This window comes from Phascolarctos cinereus, unplaced genomic scaffold (assembly GCF_003287225.1).
Source record: "Phascolarctos cinereus isolate Bilbo 61053 unplaced genomic scaffold, phaCin_HiC Scaffold_5;HRSCAF=322, whole genome shotgun sequence".
Lineage (NCBI taxonomy): Eukaryota > Metazoa > Chordata > Mammalia > Diprotodontia > Phascolarctidae > Phascolarctos > Phascolarctos cinereus.
In genome coordinates this window covers 344,734,187-344,752,127 of record NW_027555958.1, presented here as the reverse complement: position 1 = coordinate 344,752,127, position 17,941 = coordinate 344,734,187, and the positions used below count along the sequence as shown (strand labels likewise).

General features: G+C 37.2%; 1 protein-coding gene and 1 pseudogene across 4 annotated transcripts in view; both read left to right on the top strand.

Moving 5' to 3' along the window:
* Positions 1 to 17,941, top strand: part of RGS7 (regulator of G protein signaling 7) — a 668,840-nt gene that overhangs the window by 250,841 nt on the left and 400,058 nt on the right. The window lies entirely within an intron of this gene.
* LOC110205460 (pantothenate kinase 2, mitochondrial pseudogene) lies at positions 17,289 to 17,702 on the top strand (annotated as a pseudogene).

Below are 17,941 nucleotides of genomic sequence, written 5' to 3'. Positions count from 1 at the left end.
TCGCTCTTCTCAGAAATGCAAGGATCTAAGACATTTCCAAAAATCTCATGATGGAAAATGCTATTCACATCTAGAGAAAGAACTAAGGAGTTTGAATGCAGATTGAAGCATACTATTTGCTCTTTTCTTTCCTTTTTCTTCTGTTTTGTTTTGTTTCTTCTTTCTTGTGTTTCCTCCTATTGCTTCTAATTTTTTTTTACAACATAACTAATTTGAAAATATGTTTAATAGAGCCTGTGTAGGTGAAGAACCTATATCAGATTGCACACCATCTTGGGAAGGGAGGCAGAGTGGGAGGGGAAGAAAATTTAAAACTCAAAAGCTTATGGAAGTAAATGTTGAAAACTAAAAATAAATAAATTAATTAAAAAAAAATTTTTTTAAACTACATTTCTTCCCACCCCATATGAATGTATCACATGTCCTTTATGGAAAGTGAGAAGGGCAAAAAAGATTGGGAATTGAAGCCAAGAGAACTGGGTTCAATTTCTAGCTCCAAAACTTACTAGCTTTAATAAGACAAGTTGTTATTTTTGTTCATTTGTTTCAGTTTTGTCTGATTCTTTGCAACTCCATTTGGGGTTTTCTTGGAAAAGATATTGGAGTGGTTTGCTATTTCCTTCTCTAGCTCTTTTTACAGATGAGGAACTGAGGCCAACAAGGTTAAGTGACCTGCTCAAGTTCAAACAGCTAGTAAGTGTTGGAAGTCAAATTTGAATTCAAGACGATCCAGCACTCTATCCACTGTGCCACCTAGCTATTGCTCCATCTTACTCTTCCAATTACTCACCTTTTTGGCATCAGTGTACTGTCCCGTAACATGGAATAAATGAATGAATGATAAAGCAATAAGTGCTTACTAAATACTAAACACAGTGCTATGTAATGGAGATGCCAATATAAAAGCAAGTCTGTCCTAGAAAGTTTGCACATCAAAAGCAGGAGACAACACCTCTAAAGGAGTGGTGACCAGGGGAGGGAATTTTGCTCTGAGGAGTTACTGGGGTGCATAGTTAGTGGTTTGCACTTTCCAGAAGCAATGGGGAGTATTGATTTGGTTACTGTTCCTAGAATAAGAAAGTGAATAGGGAGTACTTAGGTGATAGGTGGGCAGGGAAATTTGTTACATACTGGGCTTGGTGGATGGCAAGGAGGTGGACAGGGTGGATGGTTGGATGGATTGTGAAGTATGATCTAGGGTCAGGAGCTAGCTACATATAATGGGCCTGACACATTAGGGCAAGCTGCCTGGAGATAACTAGAATACTTATACTACCTCCTTAAAAGGACTGTTGTGAAGAAAGCACTCTACAGACCCTAAAATGTTATGGAATATATGATTGTTGTACTAGCCATATGTTCCTGATATTGGCAATGCTATTCAGTTCCTATCTCATATGTTTGACAAGAGAGTTTTTTTTTTCCCCAAGGCAATTGGGGTTAAGTGACTTGCCCAGGGTCACACAGCTAGTATGTGTCAAGTGTCTGGTCTGAGACTGGATTTGAACTCAGGTCCTCCTGACTACAGGGCTGGTGCTCTATCCACTGTACCATGTAGCTGCCCCAACAAGAGAGTTATTTTGATAGAACTGCCAACTTTCTAATTTTTTGAAATGTTAGGACTTGAACCTATAGTAGAGATTACAAACCCTCTTTTTTTCCCCACATTTATGATATTCTAGCAATGCCACCTAAATCAGTCATATCCACTTAGTGTTTGGATTCTTATATCTGAAATGTTACTTTATACCCTCCTCATATTAACGCCCTCCTGAGAATAATCATTATCCTACCCGGTCTATTATTGCATACCACAAACTATTTCTAGCTCTCTCTGAATGTTAATTTCAATGGGCCCAGAAATCAATATCTTAGCTATTATCCCTGCATTAAGCCAAAATTACTACCCATGGTGAATGGAAGCAGCATTCAAATATTTCCTAAAAGAGCATCGATGCAGCATCCCATTAGCTCTGATTAGTGATGCATGTGTCCACACAATAACAAGAAATCTACAGGAGGGCCACCAGCATGCTAGATAGGCCTGCTGCCCAGGCTAGCCTCCATGTCTGGAATACTCTTCTTTTGTATCTGTAGCTTTTAGAAATCCTCTCTTCAAGGCTTAGCTCAAATGTCACCTCATATAAGAGGTGACAAATCTGTCCTAGCTGCTAATGAAGCACCCTGTAATTACTTTGTTCACATATATGCATGTGTCTCCTGAAGTGGTTGCACGTATTTTAATTAACACTATTCAAAGTTACAATTATATCAAATATGGCAATTGATTCCAGTCCAGTGTAAATATGCAGCACAGACTCAAATAATGCAACAACTTCGGGGTACTTGTTTGCACAAAATGAGATCCAACTTATTTGCCGTTTTGTGTACAGAATTACTAAAATGTAAGCTTCTTGAGGTCAGGGACTATCATCTCTCAGGCCTTAGTACAATGCCTGGCATTAGCCTGGCAAAGAAGAGGTGTTTAATAAATGCCCATTGAATAACCATAATCATATATTCTAGTGTTGGTAGGGTGCCCTGGATGACTCCCAACTGATTTCTCTCCTCCTGCTCCCATGTCATAGAAAGTACCTTTGTACACCTTCATTTTCATTTCCATATCTGGGAGACCTCCCTTTCCCCAGGGATGTGTTGGAGCCGACTCGAACCAGCTCAGGAGAGGCTATTATTCAATTACACCTTGGAAATAGGCGAATGCTACTCATCAGGGCTTTATTATTTCATTGATCATTTAGACCTAAGAATGTGATGCAGGAAATGTTAATAGTGCTTTTAAGTTTAATCTGCATTATGGCAGCTAACATATAGCATTGTAAGGTTTGCAAAGCACTTTACAAATATTATCTAATTTGATCCTTACAATAGTTTTGTGAGGTAGGTGCTACTATTATCCCCATTTTACATATGAGAAACAGAAGCAAGCATAGGTTAAATAATTTGCCCAAGTAGTAAGTGTTTGAGGTTGGATCCACCGTGCAACCTAGCTGCCTCTTTCTTTTTCTTTTTCTTTTTTTTTTTTGATTAGGCGATGGGGTTAAGTGACTTGCTCAGGGTCACACAGCTAGTGTTATGTGTCTGAGGTCCTCCTGAATCCAGGGCTGGTGCTCTATCCACTGCGCCACCTAGCTGCCCCTTAGCTGCCTCTTAATCTCTGAGCCTCAGTCTCTTCATCTGTTAAAGGGGGATAAGAACATCTGTAATACTTATTTCACAGGATTTGTGAGAATCAGTTGGGATGAAGCATTTAAAATGCTTTACAACAAAACTTAAAGGTTTGGTTTTTTTTAATCAGGTATTTTTATGCGTCTAAGATTATTTTAGAAGTAAATGGTATACGATCTTAAAGTTGAATATCTTAGAATTTATTTAATCCAACTCCCACCAAATTCAGAAATCCTGTCTACAATATCTTTGGCAAGTTGACTTACAGACTCTACTTGAACATTTCTGTTGATGGGAAACTCACCAAGCCTATTTCTCACAAGGGCAGAATGATGTAGTGGAAGCTTTGGACTTAAAGTCAGCAGACCCATGCCCAGGTTTTGGAGGCTGTACACTTGGAATTTTTTGCACTTTTTTTTTTCTTCTGCCAGATGGGAGATGGAAAAATTTGTACTGTTTCTTTCCCAGTTTTGTTATAAAGCAAATAGTGAAGTCGTATGTTGTAGTGCTTAGATGGAATTTAGGAATACCAAATTAAACCCCTTTATTTTACAGATGAAACTGAAGTTCAGAAGATTGAATTCCCTACGGCCAAACAGCTAGTAAGATACAGAGTTGAGATTCAAACATAGCTCCTAGTGCTCTCAAACTAGCATTTTATAAGTATGAATTCATATTATGATTAACTTACTGAAATATAATTATCATGTCAGCTTAATTTCTGAATATATCCTTCCCTCTCCCTTCCTCAGAGAGCCATCATGTATAGAGATGTGGATAGAGATAAATACTAGAATGGTGATTTCATTGGGATAGTGCAATCCCAGGTGAGGAAACTGCCTACCAATTCAAGTTAGCATCCTCTCTGCAACTTAACAGTCTTATAGAGTTAGGTATCTACAGCACTGAGAGGATAGGTGACTTGTCCAAGTTCATATAGCCAGTACATGGCAAAGGTGGGACTCATGGCTTCAAAGCCAATTCTCTATGTACTATGCTATGCTACCTCTAATCCCAAAGAATTACAAAGTGGGAAAGGGGGGAGTTCAACATTACTAACTAATACATTGACCAAGTATGACTGTATGACTGATCCATTATTATTAAACAGAAGGACTTTCAGGAAGAAGGGGAAGATATAAGTGTAATGAAAGAAGGAACCCCATGTATATTAAGACCCATATGTAGCATAGGGTGGCATGAAGCGAGGTAGAATAGACTTCTCTGGCCTCTTCTCCCCCTGCTCTTCTTCAAGAAAGACTTTAGTTCCTGCCAGGAGGAGAAACAAGAATTTGAGGCTGGAGTCCACTCTGTTCTTCTCAGAGAGAGAGGGTGAGGGGATGTTGGGCTAGAACTTATATATTTGTTCCCTTAAATGTTATTATGTTAGGGGATACAATTGTGTTCAATCTAACATGATCTCTCTGTGGGGAAGGGAACAAGCTCTATATCTGAGGCTTGACACTCTTCCCATCAAATACCATTTCCAGAAGGAACACACAAATAAACCCATTTATCCAAATTGGTAATAAAACAGAAATCAGAAAAAAAGTATACATAGACTATATACCAGGCAATGCAAGAGTGAAGGAGCTCTCCCATTGGGAGTGAAGATAACTCAGCTCAACCGAGGAGAGTGCTAGATTTCATCTAAGGGGAAACTCTCCAAAAAGTCTCTAGTACAGCAAATTAGAGATCAGAACTCAGTGAAGACTGCCAGCTCCACTCTGTCTTTCCAGAGTCTTTCCCTTCAGCATCCTGAAGTGGGTTGGGCCTCTTTGATCTTCCTTCTCAAAGGTAGAAGCCAGAAGTTTTCAAAGATTTCAAGATCGACAGAAGACAGAAGTCTGGACCTCACCCTCTCTCAACCAACTCTGTCCTCTCTACCTCACACAAGGCAGGGCATTCATCTCCATTAGTAAAAAGAACATCTAATATCAATGGGATTTGGGGACAGGGGTTACATTCAAGGTGGAAGGAAAGAATTCTTACTAAATATGGTTATGGGGAAATCCTGAAATAGATTATCTCAAGGATTTCTTGAACATACCCATAACTACTGCTTCATTGAATCCTAACAATTTCTGTTACTGTCACTGAATGACTATTGGAACTTTCGGGGAAACACTCTGAAAAAAAATAGCCTTCCAGTACTTTTCTTTCCCTTCCCCCTTGTAACTCAACATACATAGTAACCAGCTTTATAAGAGGTCATTGACATTTCTGTACCTTTAACAGTCATAACTCTAGGAATCTCTATTTGCCTTTTCCTATAGGACCAGGACTGTCCACTCTGAGACCCAGTTTTGAGATCATCTAACAGAAGGGTTAAAGGTTGAGTTTCTATTTCCTTTAGCCTCTTAATGTGATAATGAATCAACTCATCATTTTCATTGAAAGTGACACCATATTTGCATAACACAGAAATTCACCAAAGGCAATATCCTACATTCTTGAAAGAACCCTTGAAGAGAACTTAGCAATTACATTTATAATGGAATGAGCAATTACAGCACAGAAGAAGCAGGCATTTCATCTTTTTTTTTCTTTAAATCTTTAGGAATACAAATGGGAGGTGCCTAAAAATTAGATTATTCAAATTTCCTGTAATCTTTCAGCTTGAATTTTGCCAAGTGTAACATGGAAAGGCATGAAATGGAGGGGGAGGGGAGATTGTACTTTCATGTAATTTACATTTTTGAGGCCAGCCCTGTGATTTCATTGATACAGAGAATTACCAGCAAAGAAACTACCTTTACCAAGGCAGATCAGTGTCTGAATTACAGATGATAGTCTTAGAGGATTACTTGGAAAACCAAGCAGATATTGTTTAATTAAACTCCCCCATTTTATCAAGAAAGGCCTAGAGAGGCTAAATCACTTTTCTTAGGCCATACAGGTAGTAACAAGTCAAAGTGTGATTTAAACTCAGGTCTCTAAAACTAGCACTTTATAGGTGCAAACTATTATTTTTTTAAAAATCATGAAAATACGGTTTTTATATCACTTTAATTTCCAAATATATCCTATTTACCCTTCTCTTTCCCCTTCCCTACCTCCTCCCCCCATAAAGAACCATCTCTTGTAGGGATAGGGATAGGAATAGCCAGTCAGCAAGCAGTTATTAAGTGCCAATGATATACTAGGCACTGTGTTAAGTACTGGGGGTTGCAAAAAAAGGCAAAAAGTAGTTCCTGCTCTCAAATAGCTCACTGTCTTATTAGTTGTGTGACCCAAGTCACTTAGCTGCAATTGGCCCTGGTTTTCTCAAATGTGAATTGTAGATGATAATAGAATCTCCCAAGATTGCTTCTTCCTTCCAGTTTCCTCATCTATGAAATCAGGAAGGTGGATCAGATAATTTCCAAGACACCCACCAGCTCTACACTTATGGTTCCATTCACATTTTGTCTAGGTTCCAAGCCCAGCTTAAGATTTACCTTCTTCTTCAGATCTTTCCTGACAACCTCTTCCCTCTCCCCATAGTTCCTTCCTTGCAAACTCTTTTAGTACTTAGAATTTGCAACACTTATCTGGTACTTATGTACTCCTTGTTATGGATAGATAGACATAGATTTGCAGTTTTGATGTATCGCAAGTTGACATAAGAAATTAAATGGGAAATTTGGGGGAGTTTTGTGGAAGGCACAGGTAACAGAAAAAGTTTGGAAACTCAGAAATGCGTAAACTATATGTATATCATTGTATAATATCAACATAATTTATCTTTTAATACCATAATAATTCAGACTTCTTCTCTGCACAAAGGGAGGGCCAAAGAAGTTCACATGGATTTTCCAGATCGTGGAGGCACCATGCCCCTAACTCCTGTGATGTGGAAGGGATAACTGTAGACACATCTGTATCTATCTTTCTATCTGAGTGAAAGTCAGCATTTTTGTTTCAATAATTTTGTTCAGTCATGTCTGACTCCGTGACTCCATTTGGGGTTTTCTGGGCAAAGATATTGGAGTGGTAAGCCATTTCCTTTCCCACTTCATTCCACAGATGAGGAAACTGAGGTAAACAGGATTAAATGATTTGCCCAGAGTCATATGGCTAGTGTCTGAGGCTAGATTTGATCTCAGGTCCTTCTGACTCCATTGCCATCACTCTATCCACTGTACCAAACAGCTACCCATTTCAGTGATTACCTTTTAGATGGAGCAGCATATACAACATCTAACACAACTTTACCACTCAAAAGAAAACAAAACCATTATCATTCTTACTACATAATCATGTAGTCAATTAAGTATCTATTAAGCACACACACACACACACACACACACACACACACACACATGCCAGGTACTATATTGGTGCTTGGGATACAAATACAATGAATAAAACAATCCTCACAAGGGATTTTCATTCTAATGTTGGGGACAACTAGGACATATATAAATATATAGAGAATAATACAAAGTAATTAAATAGAAGGTAGTTTGAAAGGGAGGACATTAGCAGTTGTGTCCTATATGAGTTCATATAGAAAAAGAGTGTCAGACAATCACAGGCCTCATGAGATCCACCACACTCCTGAGAGCTACCTGAATGAAATTAAAATTCAAATGGGAAATATTTGGCAAAACAAATAAAATACAAGGAAACAACGATAACGTTAACATTTGAAAACTAAGTCAGTATGCTCCCCCAGGGATCCCTATGTGTGGATTAGTGGTCCCAGTTCTTTTTTGAATTTGACACTACTGATCTACAAGGTAGTGCTTGGGCTGCATCCTGAAGGAAGAGAGAGAATTCTATGAAGTAGAGGCGAGTAAAGAGGACTTTCCAGGCATGGGGGGACAGTCTGAAGGAGTGAAGGAGGTAAGGAAAAGGGATCGCACGAGGTGATTTCTCTAAAGGCATTTAAAATACTTGGCAAGACATTCAAGGATTTGACTGTTATATACAAGAATTGTCCCAAATTTGCTGAGGAAGTAAGGGGTTTCCCCATAAGATTTCCCTGAGCAGAAACAGTACTCCAATAACAGTCTTACCTTATTTACAAAAGGAAAACAAGTGTTGCTTTTTTTCTCCCCCAAGTCATCTTTTTTTCTTTTTTTGTAGCACTCTTAATGTTCCTTTCCATGATCTGTAAAGATCAGCAGTTAATGGTGTTTTTGAAACTCCAAAGACAAGTTGCCCCAGCTACATTTTATTCTAGCTTGATTTTGTGTCTTTTTAGGCTCTGAAATTACTAAAGGAATAAGTTCATTTTTGTTACACTAGCCTTTAATGCAGTCCTATGTGAAGAGCACCTGGTGTTTATATAGCTTATGACCAACTCAGAACCAGAGAAGATGTTATACAAATGGGGGCCCTAGAAAAAGTTGGGTAATGGGCATATAATTAAAGGATAGAAGTGACTCCAAGATCTAGTGACGTCTGTTATAAAACCTTTCCTTCTAGGTCCCCCAAATAAAGCCATAACTAAGACAAGGTAACTGAGTTAATTTTTTTCATAATGTTTTGAAATTGAAATTGAATTTGATTCTTTTGATTGATTGAAATTGAAATTGAAAAATATTTTGACTTGTTATGTCAACTCAAATGGAAATAGGGACTACCAAACTGTACATAAGGATCCCTACAATTGCATATTGACTTAGAAAATGACATGTTAATTATATCCGTGTTTTACTGTATTTTTATTTATTTTGTTAATTATTTCCCAGTTGCACTTTAATCTAGATCAGGCAGCACTCAAGAGTCTTGGAGGCCCAATTCAGAGTACGTGTTTGAAACCTCTGATTTAGAGGATACTGACAGTACCTTTTGTCCTTCAGGTGCAAAATCAACTGAGTTTTAGTACCTAGTTAGCAAAAATAATTGATCAAAATTGGAAGCTCCCAGGGAATCTGGCCTGCTAGATGGCCCTCATTCCTAACATTCTTCTATGATTATTGTTACTTTATATAGGATCATATATTTAGAAATAGTTGTTGAGTACAACCCCTTCATTTCATAGATGATAAAATTTAGGAATTGCCCGTGATCACATGGGTGCCAAGCAGCAGAGCTAGTGTTCAAAGCAAGAGCCTATGCTTCAAAATCCAAGAGTCTTTCCACCACTATCTTCACTTTGAGGTAAGAAGTCCCCCACCCCCACTAATATTGAGCGATTGAACACCTATCTTTATTTAAAATGGCCTTCTTTGTGGCACAATCCCCAGATAGCTGAATTGACTTGACTTGAAAAAGATGCAATTACAGTGACCAAGACATCGAGATTAGGCTGAAAGTTACCAAAATAGTTCTATAGCTTAAAAGTGGCTTATACTTCAAGAATGTTAAATGAGTCTTGATTATACCTTAAAATAACTTAGTAAGATTCAGTGGTGATATTCCCATCATGTACATTGCACAGATGAGGAAACTGAGATTTAGATAACCAGAGTGACTCAGCTGCCTCATAAGCTTGGTCAAAATAGGAAGATGCTTATATCTACTCTTGTGTGTACATAGTTGTTCTCATGTTGTCATGCCTATTAGATTGTGAGCTCCTTGATGGCAGGAATGTCTTTTGCCTTTCTTTGTAACTCCAGACCTTAGCATAGTAGCTGGTGCCTAGCAGATGCTTAATAAATTCTTATTGACCTCATAAGCTTGGTGGAACTGGACTTTAAAATAGATGACAAGCCTAATAATTTTTTAACTGTGTGACCCCCTCCCCACTTTTTTTGGCTATTCTTGTTAGTAGGGGCGGGGCAAAGCAAAGGGGAAGAGAAGGCTAGGTGATTTACAGTTCAGGCCCAAGTCATGTATTTTCATTTTCTTTTTAATGTATCTAACAATTCTCATCTACTATCCATGAGCCAAGCCCAAAAGATAGAAGTAATAAGTTAACAAGAATTATTTTCTTTGGCACTGGGAAAAGTAAATGCCATCTTAATCTTCCTCAGCTTCATTTTCTTATCTGTAAATCACTGATAATAATAAGACCTATTATTATCACCTAATAGCACAGAGTTGTTGTGAAGATCCAGTGGGCTAACTTATGTAAAACATTTTGCAAACCTTAAAGCACTATATAAACATAATTATTGTTATTATTATTATTTGGTTGATCTTCATGGTGACTGGTTCCTGCTGTCAGATAATTTCATATGCCTACTGTGCCTTTCTCTTTACCCTGCTCAGTGACTTTCGTGCTCGGCACTTAGCCTATCTCTCCCCTTTCAGCAATTATAAGATAGTGTGGAAAGAAGCTCAGAATCAGTTTATTTAAAATAAAACCAGCAATGTACTATGTATGTGCATGGAAATTCCAGGAGAATGTTTTAAATGTGACCTACATATAAGTCAGAAGGCATGCAATTGAATGAGGTTCATTGTCCCCGAAATTTCTGAAAAACCATAGTTTAAAAAAAAAAGATGATGAACCAGCTCTTAAAAGAAAAGAATAATTACAAGTGTCTAAAATACAGGGTGGAATGATTTTATATTGGTCCCTTGAATAGGGGGATGTATAGGATTTGGGAGCCCTTTATCCCAATTCCTCCTTGCTCCTCTATCCCCAGCACGGCATATCTTGCCAACATCTGAATAGCTTCTTCTATTCAGAGAAATGTGTGATATTAGGCAAGTAATGTTGTGTTATAATTTTAAACACCCTACTTTGTAGAGCTAGGTAATTGCTAGAGGTTAATTTCTATTTTCCCTGCTTGGCACACATCTCTAGTCATCACCATGGAAACCTATGTATCACATGACACGTGATACCGTAAGTCTGCATTGTATTAAAGGGGGAGAGCATTGTGAGTTGCAATATATATCCTTGAAGTTTTAAAATGTATACACACACACACACACACACACACACGTATAAAGGATATTGGGATTTTTTCTCATTCCCCTTTGCATGATTGAATCCTTATGGTATTTATCTAGTTTCCCCTTAGATTTCCTTCTAAATCTCCGTAACATCTATCTAAAATACGTACATTTTAAAAACTGTTATCTGAATATCAGAGGGATTAGAACTGGACTGGGAATTCATTGGTATAGTGAACTCCTAAGTGAGAAAATTCCAATCAGTGCAGGTCTTTGAGAACTGCCTAGAACATTTAGTGTTACGCAACCAGTATATGTCAGAGATGATACTTTAACCTAGGTTTTCCTGCCTTCAAGGCCAGCTCTCTAGAAACTATTCCATGTTGCCTCTCATTAAGAATATAAAGTAGGAAAAATTTAGTACAATTTTTCTCTGGGTTTTCTTGTAATATAAATTAGTCCAGTTGTTACAATCCATTACCAGTTTATGGAATGTGAAAAGATTACAATCACTACCTGTTATCCACTGCTAAAATGTGACTTTTGCTTATTTGGATTGTTCAAACATAATTTGTGAAGCATAACAATCACATTTCAGAAGCCTAATAGGATATTATTAGCTTTGACAAATCACTTCCTCTTTCTGGGTCTCAGTTTTCTTTCTGAAAAATGAAGAGATTGTTTGGATTACTCTCTAACACCTCTTCCTGTTCTAATTCTATGATTCCTATAACTCTGAGGTGACCATTAGTCTTAGCTGCCAGCCTAAGGGTTAAGAAGAGATTCCATTTGAGAATTGCATGTTATTTGTCTTTCTTTGATGATAGTGACTTTCCTGATCCATCCATTCATCCATCCTGATCCATAAACCCTGTAGGGTTTATGCTTCTGAGCTGTTGTTCCAAGGTCAGTTTTGAAGTTTCTCTGAACCACACCTCCATGCTTTCTTGCCTGGTCTCTCTCATAGCTGATAGCTCCATATATTTGCAGGAGTTTTGGTGGAGTCTAGTGAACCTCTTAGTCTGTGGCTGTCTTGTAGTAGCAGAGCCAGAAGATCCTTCTGTGCTTGAACGTGTAATATCCTTACCATAGTGGTCTAAGCAGCTCAGCTCACTACCACAGATGATTCTGATAGAAACGTGTGCTTATTTTTAAACATTGCTTTCATTTATGGTATATTTGAAGATGTAACACCTCGCTGCCACAAACACAGGAATACTTCCTGAAGGAGATGAAATTCAAAGATTTTAGACTAGGAATCAGACATTGCTAATATCTCATTTTGGCTTTGATTTACCCAATCATTTTGGACCCAGTCACTTCCCAGCTATGCCTGTTTTCCACTATATATTCTGTAACATTGAAATATAGGAACTAGGCATAGTAAATCAAGGGTTGTATCAGTCCTATCCAAAGCAGGATTCTTGGACAGATAGATTTTGTGGAGGAGGAGTTTTTATCTGGCTTCAGATGTACAACATTCCAGATGTGAAGAAGTGAATTGCAATAGAAAAACAAACCAAAACACAGTGCATTCCTACTTTTCCCTTCCAACTCTTTGATATGTTGGAAAGGTTAGTCTAGGTGTAATATGTTTTTAAAATTTGAACTCATTTTAATTGTATGAGGACTACAATTGATAGTAGTAACAAAGGTACAATGTCAGTTAACCAGCATCTATAAAGTGTCTCCTATGTGTCAGGAACTATCCTTAATATTAGGAATACAAAAAAAAAAGGATATATGCAAAGTATATATGTGTGGTTATACATATACATGCACATATACATGTTATATATACATCACATATTCACACATATGTGCATGTATATATGTGTATCTGCAGCCGCCTTCCCCCCCCCAAAAAAAAAAGTACTTGCTTCAAGGAGTGTGCCTTTTATGGGATATGAGATATACTAAATGTAAATAACTAGGCACCTATATGTATATACACACATATATACACACATACATATATCACATCTGTATGTATGTATATTCATGTCTCTCTTTTAGAGAGCAAGAGAGAGATAAGGGAAGGTAATATCAGAAAAGAAGACATTAGTATGTCAACAAGACAATGTGATATAAAGTGAAAACCAAGTTTAAGTCTTGAAAAGCATAAACCACACAGTAGAAGAGAGTGAATCACCTTATGAACATTTACCCTGGGTTTTGTTTACTGTGATGGATATAGACCTATCTCAAACCAGTCTCTATTGTTGGAAGAGGGAAATACTTTCATCTCCACTTTCAGAGCAAAAGCCTTCCATGACTCCCTGAGCCTCCCAATGAGATAAAGAAATAGAATTTTATGCCTAAACAAGCTGGAAGAAACTTGACAAATTTATCTAATCTATTGCCCTGTCGGATCACCCTGAAACCATGCCAGAAAGGTAGCTCTTCTTAAGAAAGTTTAGAGAAGAAGTTTGTGTAATATTCTTTGGAAAAATATGACAACAACTCATCAAGAAATTCTTCCTTAAGCCTTTCCTGCTACCATTAAACCTTGGCCCTCATTCTATCACGGTATAACTAAAGTATAGCTGCTTGTCATTTCTCTAACTTCTCATATGCTATGACAATTAGCTTACGTTCAGCAGAATTCAGTAGATCCCTCATTTTATAATTTCCTTTGACTTTTTAAAAGGAGAAAATGCTTTCCAAGGTACCTTCTCAACTGAATACAATTACTGGAGTTCCAAGACTTTCTTTCTTAAAAAGGTTTATAGATGTGTTCACCATGCACTAATACTGAACCCTCAGTTCTTCAGACTTGCAATGGGTTGATGGAAGGTATTATTTGCCTTTAGCTTCCAAGTATGCAAAACAGTGTACTTTAACATGAAGTGGCTTCTTCTAGGTTACACAAAAGGTTAGACATGCAGCCCGGTATTTCTGTAAGGAATAGTCTCCCCAGATGGCAGATCCAAAACACTTTATTGCCTATTTCTTTTCCTTCTGAGTCTGAAGTAGTAGTTCAATTGCAAAGATTTAGCCCTCTGGTCAGAGCCCTGGCCAACCTAAAATGGACAGGAAGAATATAATACAATATGTATCCCCAGCTATGGCCAATGTATTGATCTGTTTTTCTGGACTACACATATTTGTTATAAGGGATACCTTCTGCTTGGAGTGGTTGATAGGTTGTTAGGTTAGTGATCACTATAAAAAGGAGTATCAATAATACTCTGTGTAGCACAAAACCAAAAAAGGGCAGAAGGGGATACAAACAAATGGAACAGTTATGTTACCTCTTTGTTACATTTGATATATTTATATTACATACTTCTAAGAAAACCAGCTATATAAAACCAATTCAGTTTCTCATAGATACTGTTTCTTACTTTTGTTTGTATATTGAAGTATTTGTGTTTGATAAATAAGTTCACAAAAAAAAGAAAATTTAATTTTGTAAAAAGTGTATAACTAAAAAAGAGAATGAGAGCTCCTTTACAATTTTACAGCTTTTTATACTAACCACTTGTTGTTCTATTTCCTGAAACCAGTATCAGACTACCTAATTGGACATTTTCTGTGTGGCTTGGGAGTAACCAGCACCATTTTCACTTTTCTCAATTGGTATGGGATGGATTATCAGTTGCCAATTGCTTTCAGGCATTTTGCCCAGTAGTGCCTGGGGTTATGAGAATATTTTGTTGGTTTACTTACTTGCCAGAAACCACTTGTCTCAAACAGAAGATTCTTTTCTCCCATGCTTTAAATGCTCTCCCTCTTCATCTCTGCCTCCTGGTTTCCTTCAAATCCCAGATGGTATCCCACCTTCTATAGGAAGCCTTTCCCACTATCTCTTCTTTCCATTTCCTTTCCTCCATTGCTTACTTCCAACTTATCCTGCATATAGCTTTTATGTATATTGCTATTTGGATGTTTCTACCCCATTAGTTGTGAACTACTCAAGAGTAAGAATTATCTTTCACTTTTTTTTTTATTCCCAGTGTTTAGCACAGTGAATAATTGTTTGTTGACTAATTGACTGAGCTTAGGGACAATCACCCTAAGACCCACCCATTTTTACTTTTGGCTTACCTCCTCATTAATTCTCTGGTTTCAAAGGTAGTAGGTTGGGTTTAGTGTATAATATACTCAGTAATTTTCCAGATTGCAGAAACCCTTCTTCTAATTGTCATGGCCTTCACCCTGGGGAAATCTCCTCTCCTATTAGCCAATTCCCCCATTCTCAATCTTGAACTGAGAAATTTTGTGCTTAGACAAAATAACCATTAATTGCTATGTGATTTATTAGCAGTACCAAGTAACATAAAAACACAAATAAATATTCAAACGAGGTATAAGAGACTGTGATGGGACTTAAAGCCAGAGTTACCTATTTTCCCTCTTTTGTACCATCCCCCCAGATGGTCTGAGGAAGGTTGAGGAAGAACAAAATTGAAATTTAAGTAGTGGGTTGAACTTTCTGTAGCATTGTGCTCTGGGGAAATAGCGAAAAAGAAACAGCTGTGGACTGATTTTCAATCTCATGAACTGCCAAAACTACAATTCAGCTCTAGTTCACTCCTACCATATGCTCTTCTTCTCTTTCTCTCCTGTCTGATTTATGTACTCAAACACTAATGTCTCACTTTCCTCTATAACTGTCCATATGCTTCCTTCGAAGCTTGGGTAGAAGTCCTTTTCTTACGGCCACTGGAACTACAGAACAAACTGAGTTGTACTGAATGCTTATGAATACATTAGCCCAAATATTCCCCACTAGCCTGGGAAGGTCCTTCAAAGCCTTTGTTATCCCAGAAAAGTTCCTCATTCCAGGCTCTCAGCAACCTATGACTATATTCCCTTGGATATCCCAACCAAAAATCTGCAACTTCTGAAAAATCACTTGTAGACACCCTTAGCACCTGCAAATGTGCTCTGCAAACATCACGATAACATTAGCATTTGGTGTAACAGGAATGATTATATGAACATCATAAGTAATCATCCCACAGTACTGTTGACATCAAATCCACATTACTATTAGATGCAGTAGACATAGCGCAATGCAAAACACCACTTGAATGGTTGATTTGATGACTAAAAATCTAAATTACATGCAGATATCACAAGAGTATGTGCATATCGATAATATACATGCAACCAGTCATAAACTGCAAAAAAAGTTAACCCCAGCAATATCAATAATCTAGTTAATAGCAATATATGTATAATCATTAGGCTATACAGAAATAGAAAAATCATGCAATACAACAAATATATAGGTACAGAATATGTCAGACACTAGCAATAATTAATATCAACACATGCATTTACATACAAGGCATATGTTACTTGGGGGAATATTTTATGGTCATCATACTAGAAAGCCATTTCTCGTAATTTTTCTGATAATATAAATTAGCCTAGTGACAAGGTAAAATAGTTCCAGCTGTTTTGTGATTTAACTATCTGGTTGGTTGATATTATAGGTTGATCATTATTATTATCATCAGATTGATAGGCCTACATTTCTAAATTAGAATTTGTTAGGGGCATAAGATATCTATCTGCATTTTTAAGCTCTGTGTATTTGTGAACTATGGTCTCTACAACTGAGATTCTAGGCTAGAGATGTTATTCTTCTGTGTTCAACTCTCCCCCAATTTGAAGTGCAGTCTTCTTCAGATCTAGACAAGGTCGTTGGGTTAAGGAACATAGTGTCTTTTTCACTGAAAGCATTTTCTGAGCTATCCCCTGGTTGGTGGTTAAATTCCTTCATAAACCCTGATTAAGCTGTTTTATTTTGAACCCACAGATGACACTACTGAATAAGAGAGGAAGTGGAAAGTCTTAGAAGCATTAGAAAATATGTAACCTCCGATGTAACATATGGATGCACAGGCATTGAAGTATCCACCTCAAATTGAAGTCTCTGACTATGTGTGTACATAAAGGCAAACTATATTTTATATTATGTTTTTTATCTTTTTCAATTCTCTACACTGTACAGATTTGAACAGAATTTTCTTATAATAAGTGATCTTCAGCTTAGCAAATTTGATAAACTAGACTACTTAATTAAAGGAATTTTATATATTGATTCTGTTGGATTCAATGGACAATCATAGTGCTATTACTTTGAAAACCTAGATGATTCTGAAAAATGTCAGAAGTTGCTCTTCAGTCTGAAAAATTCATATCTTCCTCTTCTGGTGAATATTATGTCTGGGGTTAGCATTTTGACAGTATAGTCCAGAGATAATTGTAAGTATGTTACTGGTACCAGTCTTAGAAGAGGAACTTTTTTTTTTTTGGCCTTTGCTGTCTTCTGACTTGGCTACACCCCTTTTGAAGAGGCTCTTTAAATGCTGCCCCATGGAGATAGTACCAAGGTGGATAAATTAATGTAAAGAATTTATGGAGAGGACCATGGGAGGTTTTCATCGCCAGACTGGGCTGTAGCCCCTAGTTTTGGAAACATTATGACCAAGTAGAAAAAAAGAGGCTGTCAGCAAAGAGGACCTGGCCAGAGCAACTTTAATCACTATCACCAACAACACTGATTCAAGCATGGATACGAAGACTTAATGAGAACATTAAGCAGGTGGTATTTGTTGAAACTTTTTTTTTTATTTTTCAAATTAATATCATTTCCATAAGATTTCTTGTGTATTCTTTGGATTATCATTCCAAGAGGCAGATGAAAGCACTTTTTTTCAGAGCATGAAGGTTATTTTGGAGCAATGGGTGCTCTCCCAGAACTATTGAAATTATCCTGATCTGTTGTCTGAAATTGCCACCAGAGCCTTCTACAACCACAACAGAATAGGCAGACTTTTTTCCCTTTTTTATTTAAAAGAGATGTATTCCATTGGCTTTTATCATAATAGACTATGATCTGAATCAAAATGAGTGAAAGAACAGATGTACTAAGTTTCTAAAGAAACCTTGAGTTGTGCCAAGGGAAACATCTAAAAGAAATGAATATAGAGGGGTGGACTCTGCCCATTTCATTGAA